Raw genomic sequence first — 27,755 nt, 5'->3', positions numbered from 1 at the left:
AACACCTTTGTTGCATTACTTAATGGGAGAGACTTCCAGATAACTAATACAAGGCTTTAGCTGAAGTATTTTGTTATCTGAGTGAGAAATTAACTCTTTCTCAAAAACTACGTTTTATAGAGGGAACCGTTTCTCACAAGGTTTTTATTCTACCAACAGCTCCCCATTGCTCGTTACCGAGTAAGTTTTTATGCTGAACATTTTGAGAAATTACCGATAGTGTCCAGTGCCTTTAAAGTATCTGTGTTCGCCAATATCATATCAGGTAAAGGGATCTGCCGTTTTGATTTTTTGCTGCCCGTCCTTCCTTTTCGATGATAACAGAAACTAGGATAAGATCAGCGTTTGTGTTTATCAACCCCTTAGCTTATAGAGTGAGCTTCACGTTACGGTTATTGCCTTACACTTATTCATCTATTATTATGTTCACTTTACTAAGTTACAATTAATCAATTTATCGAGAAAAATATTCGGCAAGAAATCTACCTAAATCACCCAGTGCTCGCTAGAATTTGTGAATGGAAAAGGGCAATATGGACCTCACTATGGATCATTGTAAAATAATGAACATTACTTAAACAATATATAAAAAGATGTGTGGTAACACCATGTAATGACTATCTCTAATGAGTTGGGTGGTTCTGAAAATAACCGTTGGTTTCAACTTGACGTTTCGATCAGTATGCTCTGATCGTCTTCTGGAGAAGACTTAAACAGAAAACTAAAATAACAAAAAGGAAAACAAGAACATCAACTACAACAACAACAAAAACAACAACAATAATAATAATGACATAATGCAAATGTGTCGAATATAGTTTAAGTTAAAGGCAATTATTTAAAACAGTTAAGTCAGTTCAACGCAACTGCCTATAATGCACTTACAAAACTGTGACACCCATTCCTTGCATTTCAAGGTGAATGCACATTATGTTTTGCTTAATTTATTTTGAGTATTACATGAGCATTGATGCATGATTAAATTATTGTTTGTGTGTTTATGTTTTTATCTTCAAATGACCTCCGTTTTCTTTGAGTCGACTCAGGATTTCAAAATTCAACCGCAGGCATCGATACAAAATACATCACAAAACAAAAACCGCTTGCATTAATGATGTCATTATTTTGTTTATACAAATGATATTTTGCTTCATTTATTATGTTCATTATAACATTGCTGGATGTAATAATTATTAAATGTGTTATGTTGTATCTTCAAAGTGAACCATATACTTCTTGTCTTTTGGTAGACTCAAATTACAAAATTCAACCCCAGGCATCGCAAGAAAACCTTGCATTAATTGTTTTCTTTACGTCATCCAACAGCAAAATATATTCCCTCTAGAGGGGCATAAATCCTTGCTTTTATGGCACTAAATGTTCTTCGTCGCATGGTAATTTGCGTCCCATCCATCAAACGGGACCCGAGTCCCCAAGTCTACAACTGACGTCTTTATTTAAACACTGGCTCCCTTTTTTTTTTTTTTTGCTGGCGCTGATTCTCTCTTTCTCGGCCTTTTTTATCTTCTTTCTTTTGCTTGCCTGTATTTCGCCCGAAATGTGAGCTGCTCGCTGAATATTCAACACGAGAGTTTGATATCGCGGTTGTCTACGCCGGGTCCAAGCTTCTATCCGCGGGTGATACACAGAGCGCGTGGTGAGGACTTAATAATGCTCTCGTCTTCGTAGTGATTTCTCGCTTCGAGTAGGCCTGTAGCCCTGGGACACTTTTTTCCATTCTTTTTCTTCTTCCCATCTCAGAGATGCTCGGTTTAAAAAAAAAAAAAAAACAACATTTGACTTTTTTGATTTTTTTTTTTTAGTAATAAAAAAAAGGTGAGTGGTGATGGATCACTATGGGGGGATGAGATCAATTGAAACAGAATATGTGGGCATACACACGAAGCTCCATTGCTTGCCTTGTTGGGAGAGAGTAGATGCAATAGGGCGAATATTCATGCCTTGAAATGAAAAGAAAAATAGCTAGAGCAGAAAAAAAAGACCGGCGGGGGAGTCGGCATAGACTGAGGTTTTGACGAGGTACGGGGCAGAGAATAGAAAACAATCACGGGGTAATAACATGCAAATCCAACCGGTTAAAAGCTCTCGTATAAAAGCCAGCACCCTTTTATATTCTCCCTTTTTTTATTATTATCATTTTTGTTTTGTTTTGTGTGTGTGTTTGATTTCGACTGGCTCTTGGCCTGGCGCAGCGGTCCGCCGCGTGCAATCGTTTATCGGCAGCACGTGTGGACATCCATTTGCCCCTGGACAACGGTGGCCCAGTATTTGAATGAAACTGAAGCAATACATTTCTCTCCCCTTCTACAACATTTTTTTTTTCACTGTGATCATTAAATCCCTTCGTTTTACGAGCTATAATAGGTCGATTTCATCAGGTGTATCGAAGGGTAAAATATAATACGCAGGGACAAAGGTAGCTCAATGTGGGATGTGAAGTTGCATGGATAGTGCCACGTGTGTCTTCACCGTTCAAAATAAACTGAAGACCAGTGGAGTGCTGTTCGAAACGTCGAAATTACAACGACACTCAAGTCTATTTTAAGAGCAGAACAGACATTATGTTTTTTGAGATGGGTAAATTATGATTGTGAAGTTCAGTTGATCATTTTGTCTGAGGTTTTTTTTGACATAAAAAAAACCAACAAAATGGAAAATTTAAATTATTTATTTGAAAGAGTTTTCAGAAGCGAAATGGTGAAAACATAGTGTGAAATTGTTAAAACATAACGATTGTCAAAACATACATTATTTAATTGCAAACTACATTGTTTGTTTAGTGTAAAGTAACTTTTGCAATGGAACTTTAAACATGCAAAAGTTTAAAATAGTTTTGGGTTATTTGAACGTTAATGTGTTTGATTGATTGATTAATTGCCTTGTTGATTGATTGATTTAATAATCGTTTGTTTGATTGATTGATTGGTTGATTGATTGGTTGATTGATTGATTGATTGATTGATTGATTGATTGAATGTCTGTTTTTCTACATTTTTCATGGTGAATGTGTGATTAATATTGTGCCATTGTCTTAGCTTGTGTTTTTGTGTAAGAGGTGTTGGAAATTGTCTATGGTTTGAAAAATAAAACACAAATAAAAATAATAAACGGGTACAACCATATATTAAGTAATCTTTGTGGGAGTTTTTGCTCTTAAGTGTTTGTTTTCTTTTCTTCTCCATTCTTCAAGAAACTCACAAACACAATTGACAATTATCGCGGCTGATTACAAACAATGTCGTTCTGCTCCAAGGCAAACAATAACAAGCTAATTAGAATATTGGCAAACCCAACTTGTCGAACCGGACAGTGAAAATTAATTAACCACTCCGCTCCTTTTTATTCTTAAACTCCAAAACGGACAATGAGTTGCTCCAGAGTGTTTATCTAAGCATCCAAGTGTATTATGTGCAGCTTCTACCTCTTCAATAACAATAGCTGCACTGAAGCGTATACCCAAACGTACAAAATAGTCCATAATCAACAGCCTAGAAAAACCCTTATTAGTCCTGCACTATCATTGCATCTAAAGGTAACTGGCGTATCTAATTTAACCCAAACGCGGGTATTTTTAAAACGTTGAAAACTACCCATGCGCGTACCCTGTTGAGCGCTGTACACAAATAGAAGAGCAACAAAAAAAAAAAAAAAAAAAAAAAAGGCACAACAAAACCCAAGAGATCCCGATGTTTTAATTAAAGACCGCATTTTGTCAGCCGTGATTGACGTGAACACGGCGCATGCCTTTATTGAAAAAAAGAGAGACTTTATTTTGTCTAATTAACTGATTGAGACAAGATACTGAAATTACATCTCCGTTGGGGACTGGACGTGGTGTATCATGTCACGGAGTAAAGATATACGGCGTGCGCGGGGATGGTTAAATATTGTCAGAATGGATGCTAATAAAAAAGACTAACGTCATTGCATAGCGTGCGGGTCGGGTGCCCTATACGACAGGCAGTGATTACGATAACGAGTTTGCTTCTACGAAACAGGTACCAGTCTTTTTTTTCTGGAACCGCTCATGTTGAGAGAATATTATTCATGACTTCTTGAAGTACATCCATCTTTAATGTTGCAAGGAATTCAGTAGACGGGTAATAATTATTTGGCTTATATATAACGAGAATTCGCTTCGATGCAGCACACTAAAATATCCACTTTGCATTATTCAGAAACTACTCTAGTTTATTGAGAATATCATAACTAGTGCAGTTTTTCTTGTTTGAATATTGTAACTTATATTGGCTCAAAGAGAGCAAGTGACCTAGTAGCGACAGTAAATCTTCGCAGTAAATCTTCGCATTTAAGACAGTCGCACTTGAGTATAAATTGGCAATGATATTAATATTCGATCGATCTACGTTTTTACGTTTCATGACTCATTGTTCTCAGATATCAACTGACTTCATTTAGATCGAGACTTGATCTAGGATATCAATGGCATGGTGGGCTATTATCGTTTGCATAGGGGATCGGTGTTTAAGGCAATTAATTGAAGTAAAGAATTGGGCTAGAGGTTGCGGTGAGGTGATTCCAAGACACAACCTCTTACTCTTGTATAAGATATCAATGACATGGTGGGCTATTATCGTTTGCATACGGGATCGGTGTTTAAAGGCAGTGGACACTACTGGTAATTACTCAAAATAATTATTAGCATAAAACCTTAGTTGGTAACGAGTAATGGGGAGAGGTTGATAGTATAAAACATTGTGAGAAACGGCACCCTCTGAAGTAACGTAGTTTTCGAGAAAGAAGTAATTTTCCACCAATTTGATTTCGAGACCTCAAGTTGAGAATTTGAGGTCTAGAAATCAAGCATCTGAAAGCACACAACTTCGCGTGACAAGGGTGTTTTTCTTTCATTATTATCTCGCAATTTCGACGACCGATTGAGCTCAAATTTGCACAGGTTTGTTATTTTATGCATATGTTGAAATACACCAAGTGAGAAGACTGGTCTTTGACAATTACCAATAGTGTTCAGTGTCTTTAAGACAAAACCTCTTACTTCTCAAGCCATGAACGATGACAAGAGGAGCTGTTATAGTTTGCATACCGAATCGGCGTTTGGCACAATTAAGAGAACGATTTGGGGTAGAGGTTGCGGAGGGGTGTTTCCAATACACGACCTCTTACTCTTGCCTGAATAATGGCGACATGGTGGGCTCTGTTATTGTTCATACGGGATTAATGTTAATGGCGGTTACGTGATTTGGGCTAAAGGTTACGATGGGGGTACAACCCTCTACTTTCGCAAAGTCTATGTACCGTACTCAAATTTAATAAGACGTTCATATAATTTTAAAACGTAAGTTAGAAATTCATTAAGCCAAAAAGTCTGCATATTTTTGGTAGATGTTTATTAATTTATGCGATTATTATTTTGTGTCCATTATCGTAACCACCGTATATAAAAAAAAAAAAAAAAAAACAATCAAACAATAGGCTACAATAACTCGTCTTGTATCGATTGTTACCCATATAATCATCACAACTGTTGAACGGAAAAACAAATCACTTCCTAAACAAAAAATCAAAACAGCCAGGGATTTTCGTTCACACATATTTCATTCCATGACGCATAATTTTGCATCTCAATATTTCCGTCGTCGGCTGAAATCCGTTCCAACCTCCCGCTCCATTAATCAACGATGTGTGTCGCTCAAAAAAAAAACTCAAAGTGCATCCCTTCAGTCAAGGTTGCCCATCTCCAATATCGGTCTGACCTCTCTTCTTGTTAATTTAAGTCCCTTTCTCTTGCCGCCAGTAACTTTGATTGAGATGGATTCTGTGACCTATACGAAATACTCAACAAGTGCTAAACGATGTGACCCGACTACGTTTGTTCTTCTTTTAATACTGTCATTTCCTACAGTGCTTTTTGGAGACAAGAGCAATAGACGCATGGTAATGCCACGCGATACGCGCAAAGCGAGTCGTGCGCGATCCCAACATACTGGTTGACTCCACCGTGCCAGCTAATTAAGACTTCGTCCCCCGTACCTGGGAAACCTCGGGCCCCCGATCGAAGCTAGCTAATTGATCTGCGGTCAAAATTCAGACTCACGCGCCTCGGTTATTAAAATCGCAGGCAGTGTTGGTGTGCCGACTTTTCGAACAAACTCGCTGGCCGTGATTCTCGGCTCAAGATGGGCTTGGAATCACGTTTGCTCACGCTGTTCTTACAAGCCCCCAACAGCATTGTCAATTACCTTGTATGGACGGAGGTACATCTTTAAAGTGAATACGCCATTAAGCGCAAAAGGTTACCAGACATTTACATTCATTTATATCAAGACGTGATGGCTTTGAAAACAGGAAGACAAAACAATGAGTAGAATATTTTGTTCTGCCTGACCGAGCATTCATAAAGCGTCTATATCTCTACTTTGAATCACACAGCAATTACGTATTGACTTGCAATTGTTCCTCATTTTACAAAAGAGATGAAGCCCGGATGAAGATACCATAATAACCTATTTTATTAAAGATTGAATCGTTAGCTACCAAACTGGGTTAACATTTTAAAACGTGTGCACCATTTTGGTTTTCCAGGCGGCACTACTTCTGGCCATTTCCGTTTCCGTTTGCATTTTTTCTCGTGAACATGTCCATTTTCAACGCTCAACAATTATTTTATTTTTTTCTGATAAGATAATAATGACAAAGTACATAATTTTGGAGTGTAAATAAAACAATTGTTAAAAAAAAAAAAGTTTTAAATAACTAAATGAAAGCATTTAAAATGTCAGTTTTTAAATTTGTAATTTTTAATCTCAAAACCAGATTGTATAGGGTGCAGGGGGGGGGGGGGCACGGACATATGCAAAAATGGGGTGTGACACGCCCCCTTCTCCAGTTTAACCTACACAAATTGTCCAAAAACAGATACAAAAACAACAACAACAACACGACAAAAAGAGGACAGCTAGTCAAAACATTGTACATAAATGTGCCGATCATAGTCATAAAACATGAACTTAATTAAATGTAATAATAAAGAAAATTAGTTAGACTTTTCAATTATCACCAAAATCGGTGTATATTTTTAAAAACAGCTGTTGCCGAACAAAAACAGTTTCTTCACCTGTAAACATTTCCTGATTGGTAAACAACGATGGATAAATCTATCTCGATTAACATGCACTAGCCAATACAAAAAGAAATTATAACCAAGGTCAAGAAATTTCTCCTTGATAAAAAAATAAAAAAAATCAACCAGAAGCTACGGAAACTGTACACGTTCCACAAATCCATTAACATCCTCACTGGCCAATCAACGGTGATGTAATCTTTGTGAACAGTGTAATTAATTATGTTTGGATTGAAGGAAGAGATATTAGGAAAAGGGGGGGGCGAAAAAAACCCTGAAGTGGTCAGCAGATATCAAGACACACTTAAAGCACTTGTCACGTAATCTTCACAGCCGGGGAAATTTATCATTGAATATTTAAGGGTCACTGGATTTTAAAAATGGCAAGCACGAACCCATTTTTATTGGATCGGACAAAGAGTCGGTGGTGAGAAACCTCGAAGAATCGAAGGGAATGTTTTCAGAGCAAACGTGAAAGGTGGGTTGAGTGTTAAAGGCACTGGACACTATTGGAAAATATTCAAAATATTTGATGGCATAAAAACTTACTTGGTAACGAGCAATAGAGAAAGCTGTTGATAGTATACAAAATTGTTGTCCAGACAGAGGTTTTTCAATAGTTTTTGCAGAAAGAGTTAATCTCTTTCGCACTTAATAAAATGGTTCAACTGAAGCCTTTTATTATGCATCTGAAAGAACACAGAGATGGCAACAAGTGTGTTTTCTTCTAATTTTTCTCTCACTACTGAGATGACCAAATGGGCCTAGCTTTTGTATTTGTTATTTTATTCATATATTGGGATACGCCAAGTGAGAATACTGGTTTTTGAGAATTACCAGAAGGTATCCAGTGCCTTTAAAGACGACTCTGCTGGAAAGGATGGAATGATGGTGGGGTTGGATGGCGATCATGCATGCACACAGGGACACGGCCATGTTTGTCTTGAGTCGCTCGGTCGCACTGCACTCGATGGCACGGCCAAACGGAAAACGCAATGGGGGAAAACTCGCCGCAGCTCAAGAGCCACATCCTCGGCCCGTCGCTGCGAAACCTTCGCTCTTGAAATTTGGAACGGAAAGCGCGGACAAAGTGGAGCGGCAGGAAGCGCACACGGGCAAAAAAAAAATGGCGGGGAAATCGATCTTGTCAACCAACTTCCTTCCGAGGCTTTTCAGTTGCTTGGTGATCGAGTGGGGGCAGTTCGCAGTAGCTTGGGGTTGGGCCTTAGTTTTAGTCTCCACTCTCTCTTCCCGTGTGTTTATATGGGTTTTAAGAAGAGTGAGATGGGGGCGGGGCTATACACGTTTATGGTGGAAATATCTGGAAAGTAAATGAAGGGGGGAAATCAGCTTTGTCACTTTCCTTCCCTGCATTGTTTACATTGATACTAGATGATTAATTGCTTATAAGGTGCAAGCGTTCGTCTAAGACGCAAGGGTTACTGATGGAAATAGGTATCCCTAGCCATATGCATGACTTCCCCCCTCTCCGTGGCCTCAACACTCTTTGTTTTCCGTTAAGTCGTGTTTAGCCTTTCCGAGAGCCTTACATAGCATCCGGGATCTTCGCGAATTTGTAGCAATCTTCAAACGCACCTTCGGGGGGAAATAATCCAAACCGTGCGAACTTCATTTAATCAAACGGCACCAGTCGAAACTATTTGCACTGTCAATTTGGAACTGAAAAAAAGACAAACATCACAGTCGTGGTCTATTTCGATACACCGTGATAACTCAGTTTTTGAGTTGTATCGCGGTGGAAAGATGACTGTTTTTGTGTGTGTGTCTTCTTCTGTTTTTCTGAATAGATGGGTTTAATTTTGCATCCCGATCGCTTTGATTTCGAGCACTAATGGTGCGTCGTTGCCATAATGATGCTCGCAAGTAATGGATGTCCTTAAGGTGATTGATAACCAGTGCAAACTGCCTCTGCAATATATTAAGACTCCGTTCGGTCTTCTTTCTTGCACACGAAAATAACAACCTCCGATACAAATGAAGGTTCGACTTTTGATTGTCTCATTTTTTTGTTTAGACGTTATAAATAGCAATAGCTGAATACAAATGAGCGAACTTTGAGTTTTGAATCTCGAACCCGATTTCAACTCTCAAAGTGAGCTTGAAAATCACAGATCTGGGTTGCTTAACGTGGTTCTCGGAACCAGGAATTAACACTATTAAATCAAGTTGAATTTTTGCTGATGTTCTGTTTCCGTTTAGCATGTTTTGTCTGTGCTTAGAACATCCGTGTGCACCAAGATGAGTGTGTGGCGTAACAATAATTGCAGCTGAGAAAATCCACTTGAAGCCAATCAGAGCCCACTGATCGAAACGTCGAGTAAACCACACAAACAAATTCAAATCCTACTTAAAATTCGCCTGATTCTACAATACTCAAATGAATCATTCAATATCAGTCAATCTTAACGATGATTTGATTTTAGATTTTCCAAAGGTATTCAGATTGAATTGTAATCGGATGTATTTGAGAAGGAAAAATACATTATCAGGGTGTTTGAACATCTAGTAACAATAAAAGGCATTACAGAGCACTCTTACACGGGGTACCACAGCGCTCTACAAGAAATAATACAACAAGCAAATTATGGCACAAATGATGGAAAAATAGTCATTCTACTTCAATCCAACATTATAACGGCAACATAATTTGTGTTGTTCTGGAGACTCATAAGAATGATTAACAATGGTTGCCATAAATTAAACATGATATTTCAACGGGACCTGAAATAATATACATTGGCACGCCTACTAACAATACAAAAACAAAACAATAATGCGGTTTCAGACTACCCTTAAAGACAGTGGACAATATTGGTAATTGTCAAAGACTAGTCTTCACAGTTGGTGTATCTCAGCATATGCATGAAATAACAAACCTGAGAAAATTTCAGCTCAATCGGTCGTCGAAGTTGTGAGATAATAATGAAAGAAGAAACACCCTTGTCACACGAAGTTGTGTGCTTCGTGGTGCTTGATTTCGAGACCTCAAATTCTAAACTTGAGGTCTCGAAATCAAATTCGTGGAAAATTAGTTATTTCTCGAAAACTATGGCACTTCAGAGGGAGCTGTTTCTCACAATGTTTTACACCATCAACCTCTCCCCATTACTCGTAATCAAGAAAGGTTTTATGATTATGGTTATTTTGAGTAATTACCAATAGTGTCCACTACCTTTAACAAAAATCCCTGTTCGTAGAAAAGGTATCGGCTGACGGGGAGAGGAAAAGAGGCCTTTAGAGAAAGGCGATGAGAGTGTACTGGCGGAAGACGAAGGTAAAGTTCTCTAGTGTTTACTCGAGTGAAACAAGGACTGGATGCAGCGAGAGGGAGAGAGGGATAAAGAGGGTAGGCTGGAGGAGTAGACACGGCGGATGGGCCCTTGAAACCAAACTGGGGAAGATGACGAAGAAGTGAAATGATGATGGAGATATGAGAGAGGAGAAAAAAAAGAGGGTGATTTCCAGACGAGAAGAGACAAAGAGACTACTACGGCTGTTAATGAAGGAGGACCCGGGATGATGTTACAGAGAGGTTAGGGAGTGGAGATGAAGAGGGGGTGGGGTGGTTTAGAAAGGGAGGGGGTGGTTGTACATCGAAAATATTGAGGTGACGACGGTTTGGAAACGGGGAAGAGAGCACAGATACTGGTTAAGGTGAGGGCAGGTTGAAGAGACCGATTCAAGGGTCTATTTACTTTTTGTAGGACAACAATTACAATGTCCACAGATTTACTAAACTTACAAGGTTTATAGATAGTGATGGTAGAAAGTTTCCCTGAAAATATTACTAACTGAGGTGATGTAGTATTTGAGAAATGAGTAAAACAATGTCATGACATAATTTTCGTCTCACTGATCATGAGCCGAAAGTAAACGTATTTTCATGACATTGTTTAACACCCCAGCAAGTAGTATTTTCAGGGAAGCTTTCTTCTATCATTATCTTCAAAAAGTTTAATGTAAATCCGTGGACATTGTGTTGTGTGTTACAAAAAGTACCCAATCCTTTGAGATGAGGAAGAGGGTGAAAGAAATATGATGGGACGAACAATCTTTAAATCACAAAAGTTTCGATCTTCATGAAGCCTTTATAATAATAATGACAAAATACAATGGCCACAATATTGTCTTTAACCAGTCGTCTTGACACAATTTGTAAGGTATATTAAACATAATTTTCTATGCATTTCCCATTTTATTTGGTACATCTAAGTGACTTCTGAATATGCCTGTTGTCTAGAATTATTTGTGTTATTAGTTACAGAGTACTATTGTACTCGATTTGGGTCCTAACACAAACGTATTTTCATAAACACATGTTAAAACCTACACCACAAGTTAATACTTATGAAGGACATGATTAAGTTAACGTGAGCAACTTTTGGAAGTTTCTACTTCTTAGTCACTTTGCATTTTGGGTAATATGAGTATGAGAGAAGCGCCCCTGCGCATGTCCAGAGACCTGTCAACTGCTTTGGTTGTTCATCATCCCACGAGGATGAAAAGTGGTCCCCTCCACCGGACGGTGTGCCGTCTAATCCTCGCTATTCACGGCCACGTGCCCAGCTAAAATACGGTTACCGCTCGCGTGCGCAATCGTTCCCCTGCGGGTTAATAAAACTTTGGCGTACCATTGCCCGACGTGTATTCAAGCGCAAGGTGCGTGTGCAACAGATAGTCATTTTTTTTTTTTTTTTTTTTTTTTTTCTTTCTTTTTTTAGAAGGGGGACATAATGAACAAGCTGCATGGAGCAGTAGTTGACGAACAAGATTGTTGGGTGATTAAAGCAAAGGGGGGTGTCATACAAAACCGAGGGCAAGAGAATGGGACCCTGGCCCGTGCTAGTAATGGGAGGAGAAGCGTGGACACGTGAATAGTGAGTCGTGTGTCACGTCAAAAGTTCGGCGCTCCGGTGGGTTTAGTGTGGTCTGAACTGTATTGTCATTAGACACTGTATTAAAGAAAGTGTATAGTTCAGGCTCGCCATAGGGGAAGATTATCTCTTAGGATAGTAATATCAGAGTTATTGTGGAGATTCATGTATGTCATCGATACCAGGGTATGAATAATATAGACAAACTCTATACCCATTTTTGTTTGGCCAATGTTGTGTTAGGAAGTCGTTTACTTCTGTGGTGTGGTTTTGTAGATTAATTCGTACAATTAAATAAGACTTTGTTTCTTTGTTCGAATTGGGTTACCCTTTTGAGATCACTTTTCTGAAAGTTAAAGATCAAAGTTGTCGAAAGGCTTAGCTTATCCTCATTTAGTGGGACCGGGATGTGAACTTGGTGTAAAGTTTCAGGGGTAGAGGTTCTTAGAATTTGAGCTAGGTAGATCAGGTCATCGGGTATCCATCCTCTGACCTGGAATAAACTTCTGAGTTTTTTTTCTTTCCGTCTTATTAATCCATACAAAAGTTTCAAATCACTTACTTGCTTATTGATTTATTTGTATTTATTTGTTTTCTCCATCGACTTTAGACATTGTCCTTAGCTTGCACATCAGCATTACCTGAAATAGCTCAATACTATAAATATAACATGTTCCCAACTGTTATCTGACATTATATGAATAAAAAAAAATCCTCTAACAAACTACGCTCAATTTGGTATGACGTTGCAACTTTTTATTTTATTTTTTTTTTTTTACTTTATATGCTGGACACTATCCTTTGTACGAATATTTAAGCTGAATAAATAAATGGTAAGTAATAAATAAATAGTTATCAATTTAGTTTTCAAGTTTTATTTACAAGTTTTTCTATCACATTACACTGTCAATTGTACCTATAATTTGGAGAAATCAATTTGAGTTTGTTGGTATCTTTATTTTTTTTTTTGCATTCGTTTCAATAATCGCATTAATAAAAATGATAAACTATGAATCAAATGGGTTGCTTATAACGGATGCCATAAAAAAACACCTGTCCAAGGTAGAATTGAACAATATAACAACAAATAAAACTAAATTAATAAGATCCGATTAGTACCTCAACCAAACCGTACATTCTAAACACTACAGTACATGCTAATCAGTTCGCCTTCTTTCATTCCCGTTCCCCAATCCGACAACGCCTAAACATCAGCTCCTGCAATTTAATTAAACATTGTGAAGTGCCATTAAAAATCAGCCAAGCACCCCCCCTCCCCCAACATCTCTCTCTTTTCGTTCCTTGTCGATTCTCCGAGTAAACCAAAAGACCCACCTACTCGCAATGAATTGAGCAAACATAGTAAACACCCCCAAATGCGAGAGCACTGATTCAACGCAAATACTGGCAGAGAGATATTCTTCGAACGGATTTGGTTTTGTTTGAACAACGGCGAGAGCTAACATGAATAAATTTGAATGAATAAATAATGAAAATCTGGGAAAAAGGGTGAGACTTAAGCTTTCAAGTATCGGGTGCTGGGAACGTATTGTCTGTTTCTAGATTAAACTGAGAAAAAAAAAACGGCTCGCAAACACGTTGAATCAAAATTAAAATTGTCTTTTGTCACACGTATTATTAGTGGGACACCTGTAAGTTGGGTGATAATTCAGAAGGTCGTACACCAGCCGCTTTGTGACTGGTACCCGTTGATGAGTTTGCGCTTCGTAAAATTAATTGCAAATTCGGCTTGTGTTTAAACAACGAAAGAGTGGAGGCAACACTTAATTTAGCTTGTTCTTTACTCCATTCGTGATTTGTGTTGAATGTAGTGAATTTCGGTAAGTTAAAATTATTGTGGGAGTTGCCATCGAACCAGAATTAATAATAGTCAGTAAAAGGGGAGAATATAAGATGAAGGGGAAGTCAAGACAGTTGAGTTTACCTTTTTAACACGAGTTTGAGGGAAAAACGGACAAACGTTTACTTCAAGTGTCTTGTGAAACATTACCACTACCGCTTTATCGAAACAAAGCACACCGATGCAAAACCAGAAATCAATTGAACATGCCACCAACAACTTTAAAGACACTGGACACTATTGGTAATTGTCAAAGACCAGTCTTCTCACTTGCTGTATCTCAACATTATGCATAAAATAACAAACCTGTGAAAATTTGAGCTCAATCGGTCACCGAAGTTGCGAGATAATAATGGAAATAAAAAAAACTTGTCACTTGAAGTTGTGTGCTTCAGATGCTTGATTTCAAAATCTGAGAGCCTCGAAATTAAATTCGTGGAAAATTATGTCTTTCTCGAAAACTACTCAACTAAAGAGGTAGCCGTTTCTAGCAATGTTTTATACTACCAACCTCTCCCCATTGCTCGTTACCAATTAAGGTTTTATGCTAATAATTGTTTTGATTAATAACCAATAGAGTCCGCTGCCTTTAAACTTCAGGCATACCTACTTAATATTTAAACTAAAAAGTGGTGAAAATACTGAACTCCAATGATGTGATGCTTTTATCAAAATTATTCTTGTCACAGTAACATTTTACCAGTCGCGTTTTACCGATACACAACAAATTCCAAATTAAAAACATGAAACCGCACACTGATTTAAAACACTTCAACACTTGCATAAGCTCGATATAAACTGTTAGCAATTCCTTTTGGATAATTTAAAATCATGAACGAAATTATAAATCACCAAGTACGCGAACCAAATCTCTGCGTGTTTCCACTCAACATAGCTATTTATACCATTTCTTATTGTTAAACCTCAAAACAATCATCCAAAATCTCATCGGTATGACTTTAATTAGGTATATATTGAAGTCGAGGTCAAACAATGGTGAAATTCACCTGGCTATGTTGTTACTGTTAAAGCAAGCATCACAAACAAAGGAACCCTCTCTCTGGTGATTTTTCTGTCGTTCTCCTTTGCCATTCTTTATTTCATTTTACAATCTCCAGTCTCAAACCTCTCGATCCTTTTTGCTAATGTCACTTAATAGAGCCGCAAGGATTGATGAGTAGCACAATAGCCCACGTCAGGGCAACCATGAATATGCGATGCCTGCTATAATTAACCCACGGGAGCTTGCGGGGGCCTTCACAGAGCATTAGCGGATGCCGTGCGAGTCGATACCCCGAACAATGGCACGCGACCTGGGAGCACGAGAAGCACCGGAAATGTGCGTCTGTGATGCGGACGTGGGGCCGGGGAAGACGGGGGGATGGTGATGGATAGACGGTCGGAGACATGGAACACGGGAGGGTTACGAGTAAAAAAAAAAAAAAAAAATACATCATAAAAATACTAGAAGAAAAGTCGAAAGGAGAGGAACGAAATATATATATTCAGGAAGATGGAGAGGAAAGATGTATTGACTACTACTACTAAAAAGGGAAGGACACGTGGATGGAAAAAGAGACTAGAATTGATTGAAACAAGATGGGAAGGGTTAATAGAATCATTATATTTGAGGTATCTCTGGGTTTCCAGTTGTGTTATTGAATCTGAAGGTGGGAGGGATAGAGAGAGTTGTAACAAACTGCAATATTGACATGAATCTGACTTTAAATGCCGACACTTGTAATCGGAATGTATGAACGTGGATATGTTCATGTCCTTATCTGGTTCTCGATTAAAGACACTAGAGATTATTGGTTAATGTCAAAGACCAGTCTTCCCACTTGGTGTATCTCAACATATGCATACAATAATAAACCTGTGAAAATTTGAGCTCAATCGGTCGTCGAGTTGCGAGATGAAAGAAAAAACACCTTGTCACACGAAGTTATGTGCTTTAAGATGCTTGATTTCGAGACCTCAAAATTCTAAATCTGAGGTCTCGAAATCAAATTCGCGGAAAATTACTTCTTTCTCGAAAACTTCGTGTGACAAGGATGTTTTTTCTTTAATTGTTATCTCGCAACTTCGACGGCCAAATGAGCTCAAATTTTACTCGTTGATAGTTTATGCATGTTAATTATGTTGAGATGTGCTAAGTGAGAATACTGATCTTTACAATTATCAATAGTGTCCAGAGTCTGTAATCACTGTAGCTTGCAAGCCTAGCCTAAGGAAACCTGTAACATGGATACTTGCTATGCTAAAACCAGAAACCCCGGGTTGACCCCTACTCTTCCACGATAAGTGTTATGGGTTCCTTTTCAATAAGCTTTTAGTATTACATTTCCAAGAATCAGAAGTTGAGTGACAGAATATTTGATAAAATCACAGATCGATGAAGGCAGTAGACAGAAAGCCTGGCGAAAGATGGAGTAGAGGTGGTTCAATAGAACAAAAACAAGAGGATACAATTGCAGGTACAATTTAAACAATGCGCAGGAGAGAGAAATCAATTTAAGAATACTACATAGCGATACACACTCAGTCACTTCCGTCCGTCCGACGAAGGCGAAGAAGAAAACATGACGAAGAAGGGAGGAAATAGCTTCAGTGATCTAGATCAGCGGCTGAAAATTATTTCTTTAAAAAATAAGATGTTTTCTTTTCAGTGCTCATATCGAGCATTGGGTCCCGTCACTTAGTGGAATCAATTCTCCCTCAGCGCACATACGCTAAAGGTTTCTCAGTCTATCTCAGTTTTTTTTTCCCTCGGTCTTTCTCCCCCCCCCCCCCCCGTCTCTCTCTCTCCCCCGTCCACTTCTGAATAAATCAGGTGCTAGCACAGTGAAAAAAAAGGCGCCAATCTGCAAACGACACTTATTTCTGCTTGACATTATCGCCAACAGCCACAATATGTGCCACTAATATCTCCAAATGCCACCTCAAATCCGTGTTGTCATTGCATCAGCAATGGCGAAGGGGTGCCGTAGACATCGATAAAACAACGGCACCCTCGATCGACCGGGGTGCCCGAGTAAATTGCGCCAGCACTCACGGGCTCTTACCTTGTTGTTTTAACCACTAAAATCGGCATGGATTTTGTTTTGAAAGTCACGGAGGTTTTCTTACGATAACAGCACCGGTTAATTTTCACTGTTGAAGTTTTTGCTCCTTAGTGCCCGTTTTTTTTTTTTTTTTTTCCTTTCTTTTTACAAGAAGAGGGGAATGAAAGTCACTGTTTGACAATCGGTGATGATTTCCGATGAGCATTTCTACAATGTTTTCAAAACCAACCTTAAAGTGGTGTTTGGTTTAATTAGAAAACTCTTGATTAAAAGTCATTTTACACATAAATAATTGATTGTCCGGATGTTAAGAGTCGAGTATTACTTATTAAACCTTTCAAAGCTCTTACGTCACTTTCAAGGCGATAGTTTTACCGATAATTTTCGTATTCATTTTGGGACTATATGACTATGGAATACTGTCGCTCATTTTTTATTTTATTTATTTGTTTATTTTTTTGGAGGGGGGGGGGATTATCGGAAATTTTATTCAACTGGTACATCTTTATTTCAATCACGACTTTCAAAATGGCGGCACCTTAAATAGCCTTTCTCAATTGATTTGAGTATTTTATCGCGCGCCAGAAATCACCACTTAAAAATTATGTGCTGTTTGGGGGGTGACGACGGTGGTCTGTTATTAGTACAGTCCGTATCATAACAAAGGAGCCAACCACATCATGCAGCAAGCGTATGTCTCGATCACTACCATGCAATCCAATCCATCCAAGACATCCACAGCGATAGAATTAAACCCGCTCCTCCACCCCCCCCTTTAAATTCAACCATTATTCATACCCCCGTTCGGTAAACACTGCGCAAGACCGTAATAGTGTTGTCGCCGAGCCAACACACACACCCAGAGTGGCTAAACGTACACTAAATCCAGCATTTCTACCCCTTACTCCTTCCCCCCTACCCATGATAAACCATGTTGTTATTAACAACTCCACCGGATTCAGAACATATGCTTGCTGACATCCTAAGCAAAGCCTAGCCATACCACAGAGGTAATGACAACCCTTAGCTATGCACACCGTACATGACTATTAGCCATCCGTTGAGGATTCTGCTTATATTTACTTCCCGCCCTAAGCGACTCGGACCGTCTGTTTTTCCTAAGTGTGCACGCCGTGCATCCATTTGGCCGACTTGGTCCCCCAGGCGATGTGGTATTTTCATTTTAGCGCCGCATGAATAATAGGCTGCTAATTACAATATCGCCTTCGTTTTTTTTTTTTTTGGTAAAAGCATATTTTGTTATCTTGACGGGGTAAAGGCAGCGATTATTAATCTAAAAGAGCATCAGTTTTCTTAAATGTACCATCTTGTTATATTAATACATTCCACTGGGTTTAGAAAAGAGACGAACAAACAGTGGTTGCTGTCTTAACAAAAATTGAAATCAAGAGAGGGAGAGAGGGAAACAATTGTGAGAGTCGGCTCCCTTGTTGGTGAGTGGACCAATTTATGACTTATTAATGTATTTGCTGCTAAATGATATCACTCGCAACTTTGCATGGAACGCAGTTCTGCTAAGCTAAATTGTCAACGCTTAGCAACTTTGTGTATCTAGTTTGATGAACTCATAGGCATACCAATTTAAGCTTATATGATTTTCTACTAAATTCTGCATTGACTGCACTCGCAAGCTATTCCTTATGCTCGACAATTTGACGGGAAATCAGCTCATCAAAGCCGAATTACCATTGCTTGGCAACTTGGTGTACCTCTAGTTTGATGAACATGGGCTTAAAGTATCAAATTTATGACGAATTTATGAACCAATTTATGGCTGATTTGTTTGCTGCCTGCCATGGTAACTTCACTCCCTAGAAATTGCTTTTATTCAATTTCTGTTTCAGCTAAGCCAAATTATACATGCTAAGCAATTTGACGAACCTGTGTATCGCTAGTGTCGAGAGAGAGATGGAAGGGTAACATTATTGCTGATGTAGTAGTGAGGGAGCGATATTGTCCCCGTGTGACACACAGTGGAAACGCCTCACGCCGTAGCCCGCAGGGATACTTGTAAACCATTTGACAACACTATGAAACAGACCCCCATGCTTAGTGGAGCAGGAGTTGAGTTACACGGGAGAAAGATGACGTTCTCAGAGGATTGTCTTTTATGTTTAGAGGAAGATGGTTCTGGAGGGGAAATATGAACGCGTAATAATGTCCATTCTTTTTAATTTCTGACCTCTTGTGCACAGCCGCCCACTACTAACTCCTCAGTGAAATTGACTTAAATGTCAATGTAACCCGAATAAAGCAAACACTTACTATTAAACAACGACAACAAAAACAACATCTATCAAAATATTGATTTGAAACACTTTGATTCGATTGATGTTTGATATTATGGTCGCAACTATGTCAGCGATGTCCATGATATCCCCATTTTGTGTATGTATTTACTTGTTACACATCCAACAGCTAGCGTCAATCAATATCAGGAACAAATAGCACATCGTTGTAAGCATTACCACCGTACCTATTATGTAGTCCAGACCTAATTCTACCCGGACCTAAATGTAGCCCAGTTTAAGTGTAGACCCAATTTATTTACCTATGTAGTCCAAATCTATAATTCTTTCCCGGGCCTTAAATGAAGGTCCAACCATAGTAAACCCTACTTATTAAGTCCGGACCTAGTTTTGTCTGGACCTTAAAGTAGCACAACCTTAAACATAGACTAAACCATTTTACATATAATGTGGTCCGAACCTAATTATACACTACCGTTCAATCAATCATTGGTCAATACAGTCATTTTGTTTTGTCTACAAAGATTGACAGTCATCTTTTGTGTACGACCATGAGTATGCTGACGATGTATATCATGGCCACTTGCTTGTTGATGTGTTATTTATAAGAAATATCAAGCAAGCCCTCTTGTTCGTAATATAATTAATGTGTTAGCCTCTTTCCTTCCTGTTTTGAGGTAGCTTCCACTGGTATAAATGATTTGGGGTCGTATGATTTGTAAATAATAATGCAATGTTGTCTCCCGTTTCAATTAAGGGCACCACTAATTTTGAAAAATGAACTTACAAAGAGAAGTCCATCATGGTTGTGTACGATACCTAGTTTTGAATATTGAACTGTAACAGACAAAGTCCATCATGACAGAACACAATACCTAACACTCACAAAAAAAATATATCCCAGCTCCATTTCAAAACCAAGGACAACCCTGCTGAACCCACCCCATCCCGAACCCTACAACCTCCTCCCCAAACCACCACATTAAATCCAGAACCAATAATACAATCTTTCCTCTAGTACTTCCTCCTTCCTTCCCCCAACCCCTGACAATAAAAAAAAACCTGTCTTCCCTCATCTCCTATATGCGTATTCTGTTTTGTCGCGGCTTCATCATCTCCAGACTCTCCCCCATAAACGAGACTAACCCTGTCACAACATTAGCAGATAAACATGGCCGCAGCACCCAGCAGCTCCAGAATCTAATAACGTGCAGTAAATGGCTTTCTAGCTACAACCATAATCGTTATAGAACCTTATTAGATCCCGTTCACCTTACGGCGTGCGCTGTGTGATTGCCATCTTGTATTATGCGGGGGCCGTTTTGAACTCCTTCAGATGTACTCGTTGACTGTTGTGTGTACGCTTATCGGCGAAGTCGATGAAATTGGTTTTGATGTTGTTTTAACTTCGCGTAATCATGAAAATAGTCAAATGGACTACAAAATATACATAGTTTATTGTATTTATTGTAATTATTAGTGAATGCATATTCACTATCTATCTAGTTTTTCCTTGTTATGTATTACAGCAAGTGGAAGCCACAATTCGGTATTCTTTTTTTATGATTTGGACAAAACAAAAATATATATGTCATGATGAACATGATACGGGGTGTTCTTGTCCTTCATTAAAACAAATTCGTTGTTTTGCTTTGTGTGTGTTTTAGGTCAAGGTTGAAAACAGTATAGATTGTTCTTCGAATCATCAGTAATAATAATTACTAAAAATGTGGATGAATTTCCTAAACAAACAAATAATACAAATGCACAGGTTTTCGCAAAACGCTAGCTCTGACTCAACTATAAAATGTCAAAAGACCGGATACATTTATTTCACACTTGGTGTGCAATCCAGGTAACTTAAACAAACTTATAATGCCAAAGGACGCCTGACTATTTTCTTCCCAACGATATGGTAATGGGGATAAATAATACCATGTTGGTGTTGTTACATATACCAGGAAGAATCAGTTTTCGTAGTGTATATCCGAGTATTACTATTCATTCGTCAATTCATGTGGTTTTTAATTTTCTTTAAAACTACTTTTGACTGCATCCATTTTATATTTTCATATTTATAAAGTTTTTTATTAAAATTTCGCCAAAATGGTTTAAAACCATGACGACATGTCATCATCATAGTTAACTTTAAAGAGATTGCATTCAATCATATTTCGGACACAGAACAGCCGTCGATGTTTCTGTAGGCACAACAACTACTAGACTTCTTGAGCGTCACTCGGTAGACCGTGATAAGCGGCACATCTTACTGATCAGTGCAGCCAAGGGGCCTGATGAGAGCCACATCGCATGCACCAGATAAGCAACTCTCATTATTTTGTAAATTGCTCCATTTTTTCATTAAAAGGTGATCGTTTGGAGGGATTTATGTCAGATTTAAATACAAGAGACGGTCCGCTCCGGTGATAGCGGTTGGACATATTTGATTAATCTTTTTGGAATTTTATTTTCAATTTTGGGTGGTTGCGAAAACTTACTGTTGTTATGTTGAGCTTTTAACTATTATGTCTGCATATGGACAGTAAGAAACCTTGCTTAAAATTTACTACGCTGCCGAGCAAAATGTTAATTGATTATAAATAAATGACGGTAAGATTTTAAGTTGTTGGCTACAAAGCGAAAAGGCTTATTTCTATTAGCTGAGGTCTTGAGAAATCTTTTTCAATGACCAGGGAGTTAACCCCTAAGATGCTTAGCGTAATTCTGATCTTCTTATTAACTGGTAGCCTTGGATGGCCTCTCGATGATAATGATGTCATTATAAACCGTTTACAATGATAGTTATAACAATTATAAAAAAGTGTGCCGTGGAGAGACAAAGTTACAGAATTGGTAAATATCGTAAAGAATTGATTGATTAATTTCAATATGAAAGCTCCTGTTTCACGCAGTACCGATCCCCCATAGATTATTTCAGACTTAAATACTGTCAAAGTGAAGACATCCAAAGCACATCTCACATATTCATCCACAGAAAAACATTAAAGTTAACCAATAAAGTACAACCGTTTTTTCCCCGAAATATTAACTATATTTAGTGATTATGTCACCAATAGACATCCAAATTGTATGACAATATCACAAGTTTGGTGTATGTTGTGTTACTTGAAAGTAATGGGTAGAATCAAATTGAGGCCTTCTCTTCTAAAACGAGGTTACACCCTTTTAAAAGTTCACGAAGATATTGACAAATTATCAACTTTTGCAACCATGTTTTTAAATTTGTAACAATTATAATAAAAAAAAAGAAATAATGAAAATAATTATTGGTGCAATAATGGAGCACACTATTCCCACACTGCACTTTAAACACGACACGAACAACGCTGTTTTTAAAAATCCTCTTAAAAAAAACCCTACCTAGATTTCTTTCCTCTCTTCTTTTTGTTCAAGGAGCGAAACTTCTCGTCAGTTTGCCAAGGGTTCGAGTTTTCTTATATTTGCGCAGCTCTGAGATTTGCGAGTCTCGCTAGCCACGTAATGACCATCATATTAAACTCGTTAGTTGAACCATTAATCATTCCAAAGCATGAAGTTGACGTTGAGAAAAGATGATAATAAAGGAGTTAACGACGAGAGAGGGGACAAGCAACAGGAAGCTTCATACCCAGACTCACTACGTCTTATAAATTCCCAGATATTAGTTCTTCTCCTTCTCTCTTTAAAGCCGACTTTCTCATCCTTCTCTCCCCCCCCCCCCCCCCTCTCCACCCGTCTTCCTTTTTTGTATAAGCACTTGCACTGACTAAGAGAGACAGTCCAAACAATAGATTATCACATTCCCCGCTCCGGACCAGAAATTGCTACTCAAAACCTCTTCCCGCCGAATCACCATTAATTAAAAAAAATTGCCCCGGCCCGAGTCTTCCTCTGCTCCACGGAGTAGGTGAGCAGCGCTTAGTTTACACACACACAAAAAGGGAGATTTGAAGGGACTCACCCCGCTCCACTTCAATAAAGCTATCAAACTTATCATCCCGGCAAAATCCCGGCGACGTGATCGAATTTCTTACGAAGTTTTTTTTATTTGCGTCCATTTACCCTCCCGTTTATTTTAATTATGTTTTGATAATACTTGAACGAGGATGGGCCGCGCATGCGTCTTGGAGACTGAGAAGGATGATGGCCGGGGCGCCCGGTTCTCCCCAGCACGCGCGTGCGTCGCTCAGCCAAGCGAGAGGAGATGTAGCTCGAAGCACGTCGCTGATCGAGGAAGGGAGAGATTTCTCCGCAATTAATTCCACGACGAGCTTCCTTCCTTTCCTACTCTCTTCAACATTTCCCGATTTGACGAGCCCTCTTCCTGGCGAAATTGCCCAGCTCCGATCGCTCCTCACAGGCAATCTTACGTTGAAGCTGAGACACACCGAGAGAAAGAGGCAGCCGCGGTCGGGGTTGTAATAAAACCGCCTGCGGTATATGTGTTGGCTATCGGAACATAAATATCCTTCTGCAAGCCAATATTCGTTTCTCGGGGCTTTAGTGGCTAGATAATGAGACATTCAACTCCGGCGCGAGCGAAGCGAGCAAGCGATAGACTCTGCCGAATAAAAGTCAGTGCGGTATAAACTGCATTGAATAATATTGCCCTGTGAGTGTCAATGGCGCATGCACGCTTGATTTGAGTCCCCGTTCGCCACCGTTTTGTTCTCGCACGAGTACGTTTCGTCATTCACGTATACTCCCCGCCGTGTTATAGTGAACTAGGAACTAGCATCACAAAAGAACCCCGCACACAATTTGAAAAAAAAGGAAAATCTTCCGCAGCCATTATTTGTCTTTTTTTATTTCTTGATGTGGACAAATTAACCTTGGCAAAATTGCCTTTATTAAGTCTCGACTTTTGTCATGTTGGTAACTAATGATTGGATATGATTTTAATAACATCAATAATGTCGCATTACAGCGCGGGAAAGTTGACCCCGCAATCAAATTAGAGGAGTCTGGTGATTGGTTTATCCGAGCTAACCCGTGGTGTCCCTACTATTTGATGGACCAATCAAAGTGGTGGATAAATAAAACAAAAACATAACCCGGGTTGACTCTCGAGCATGGGTTAAAGAATCTCTCTCTCTCTCTCTCTCAAGCTATCTCTGTCATAAATGGAACCACTTGTCCCAAATCTGTGCACAAAGGGTTGTCTAATGGTCCCCATTAGCCAATCAGGGCAAGGCCTCGAGTTACAAACATGTGACTGGGTTTTCAAGAACACGAAAAAGGGTTCGATCGTGCGGCTGAGCACAATGAGTGTATTTTTTCTTTTTTTGACGGACGGGGCTTTTATTGGACAACGTATACCGTGCCCAAACGAAACAAGCCTGTTTGGCTGGAGGCTGTTCCAGTTTGACAAAGGTTATGGACGATTGTAGGGGGAAAGAGGTTGCGTGAGGAATGATGGGACTTGGGCAGATATGATAGATTTGGGGGTAGGAGATACGGGGAGAGGTTCAAGTGAAGATGAAGGAGGAAAGAAGTACGAGTTCACGATTGAAAGGGAAGTGGTTGCGAGAAGAGAGTGAGTTGAGAGTTGACGATTGAACGGAAAGTGGTTACGGGAAGAGAGTCGGTTTAAAGGGTTAGGTGATGGTGAAAGGGTGCGAAAAGGATGGAGTACACACGTTGATGTTGGGTGATGTTTAGACGGGAAGCACTGAAGAAGGGAGTTGCCCTCTCCACTGAGGCTGTCAAATCCTCCATTTACGTGGTTCGAATCCCTCTGTAGACAGTACAAACGTTTACTTCGGGTGCATGGCGATGATTGGACGCGAAGCTCAGGAGAAGGGGTTTTGTCTCTTGTTGCCTTGCAACTGTCCCATTCTGTCGGCCAACTGGCAGATAGCCAACTCCCTCTGGGAATGATCTGACCCCCTCCCCCCCCCCCCCCCCCCCATTGCGCAAAGCTCAGTGCATATAAAATGATACGGGCATGATGTCTGTGCCGATCGAATTTGAATATGGTGAATTGATATCTTTAGAAAAAAAAATATACTCATTACAAATGCCACCAAACTGTCGTGTGCCAATTGTCTTGCAGGAGTGTTTACTGGGGTTACATTGTTAGTTGTCTCTTATCAAAATTTATGAAGTCATGGCACAATTGTTGTATATAGACTACGTTTGTATACATTGACCCACAGTTGTCGTGTTTAGAAGGTATTTGGCTTCAGTTGTATCGGAGGTGCTGTTGGGAGCGTGCAAGGGTGGTGAATCAACAGGCCAAAGGGACTGACGAACAGACATGCCAAGCCAACAAGGAGCTAGTCCGAGCGAGGGACTAAAGTTGACCATTGGGCGATTTTGCCTGGTACCCATGATGTATTGAAATCATAGGTGACCATGGAACATTGACTTGTGGTTGACAAAATAATTGGTCACACCTCGAACTTGCCCAGAGTAGAGATAGGTAAGGGGGTAAGAGGGGGGGGGGGGTAATAAAATCAGATTTTTCACCGTCCTGTTATATTGTTCTTTCTTGTTGTTGTACGTGTGATGCATTATTCATGATCTCGTCTGTCCCCGGGGTTGTAGTCTTTGGGTTTGTACCTCGTCCGTCAAACAGCCGCACGTGTGTATAGGTTTTTGCCCCCCCCCCCCCCCCCTACCACGTGTCCTTATAACCTCAGAGAAAAAAGAGAGGGGGGGCTGGGGGTCCGACCTGATGTTTCACCCCTTCTCTCTTTCTTGATTTACCAATTATCCAAGGGATATGAATGGCTTGCCTGATCATCGACGTACTGTCTCCGAAGTCCCCCCCCCCCCCTCCCTCAATGAGTTTCCGTTGGGAGAGCTCCCGGGCCGGGGGGATTCAGTGTCTGATCAACGGCCGTTCGAAATTGGCCGGGCACGTGTCCGATTATTGGCCGGCCACGTCGAGAACGGAAGAATACAATTAATAGTGGTGCAATGGACTTGTCTGTGTGTGTGTTTGGTGTGTGGGTCCCCCCTTCCATCTCTCTATACCATTCCTCTTCTTCTTCTTCTTTTGGTGAGGGGAGCTCCCTCCGTGATGAGGTTGTTTCAGGGGGACGTTATCCGGAGTGAATAAAGCAATGAATCAACACGGACCATCATTATGGGGATCATCTTTCAACGGGGGCAGGGAAGCGTTTTACCCGGGCGGGCAGCGCTCACAACGGCGAGCAAAGCAGCGTCCGCCGGCACCCAATTTCAAATTCATGGTGAAAATTGATAGTTGCGCACAGGATGTGGGAAATTTTAGACCAATCGACGGTGGCTGATGGCCAAATCAGAGAGGAGGGTGAGAGATGCTGCAGACGAAAGAAGAAAAAAACACCTGCATGACAGAAATTCATAACGGGGGGAGAGCTGGGAACACAAAGGAGCATTTCCCGTCGACTCTTGTTGTTTCGTCGCGATCGGCCCCAGCGAAAAAAAAAATCAATATTGCATTTACAATCACAGGGCACAGAAGTGGCATACACACCGCGGGATCGGGGACTGGGGCCTCGAAACGAAATCCTGGCAATTACCGTGCGGCGATTCCAATCAGGACCCTCCCTAGTTAGCCTTGATATAGCATCACCAATGAATGAAGTTGCAGCGCTATTAGCTGCAGTTGATCGACAAAACTCACACCATGATTCTCTCACTATGGCCGGAACTGTAGATGCCTTTGAACTACCCCACAACAATATAAAAAATATATATAATAGAGAAAATACCGACTTCTTTGCAAAAAAAAAGAAAAAAAAAAAAAAAAAAAAAAAAAAAAACGCCAAGCAGTGAATGAAGCACAAAACAAGTCACTCTAATTACTTTGTTTAAAAGAAAAATGTATGTCAACCAAATTGACTTGATGAAAAAAAATTAAAAATACATTGTTGGGCAATTTTCAGAATGAGCGCGTTTGAAAGAGACCGTATAGCTTTTAGTACACATTTCTCATTGTTGAAAGAAAACCGTTCCGGTTTAGCGGTGCCAGTGATCATCTCCGCAGGGTAGGCAGACTCGGGAAAGCTATCTCACTCGCTGCCGAGAAGAGTTACTTATGGTCGGTCGACGGTTTCGCTAAAAGGGGGGAATCCTCTTGGTGTCATCATCGGATGGATAAAATCACCTGCTTTTTTCTCTGTTTTTTCTCTCTTTCCTAATTTATATTACACTCTCGAGATATTTTGTTTGGCCGATCGGCGCCTGACCATATAATGCGAGGTGATGGGATGGCGTTCAACAGATAAAGGAAAGAAGTATTAGTGTCTAGACTTAGGTCAGAGAACTTGTTTTGGGGTTACTCCTGGACGGGGTGTTTTTGAGGGGAGATTAAAAGCGTGACGCCAAACTATTCCGGAAATTTGTATAAAATATTGCCGTTTACATATCAAAGATTTTAAATTTTGGCTACGGCTAGAATGTTCGTTATTAAGCCGTAGTCGTGTTACTCACTTAAGACACGTTATGGACTCTATATGTTGAGCACACAAGTTGTATGGCAAATTAATTTGCCTAAAGGAACAAATATATAATAGGGGACCAGTTGCATGGCTTCTGACTGGTGTTCTC

General features: G+C 39.7%; 1 protein-coding gene across 6 annotated transcripts in view; it reads right to left on the bottom strand.

The window, feature by feature from the left end:
- LOC139951441 (transcriptional regulator Erg-like) overlaps nt 1-27,755 on the bottom strand; it is a 150,529-nt gene that overhangs the window by 37,422 nt on the left and 85,352 nt on the right. The gene's annotated exons all lie outside the window — the stretch shown is intronic.

The sequence above is a fragment of the Asterias amurensis genome, chromosome 19 (genome assembly GCF_032118995.1).
Source record: "Asterias amurensis chromosome 19, ASM3211899v1".
Lineage (NCBI taxonomy): Eukaryota > Metazoa > Echinodermata > Asteroidea > Forcipulatida > Asteriidae > Asterias > Asterias amurensis.
Note: the sequence above shows the minus strand (reverse complement) of the source record. Positions and strands in the feature narration are given on the sequence as shown.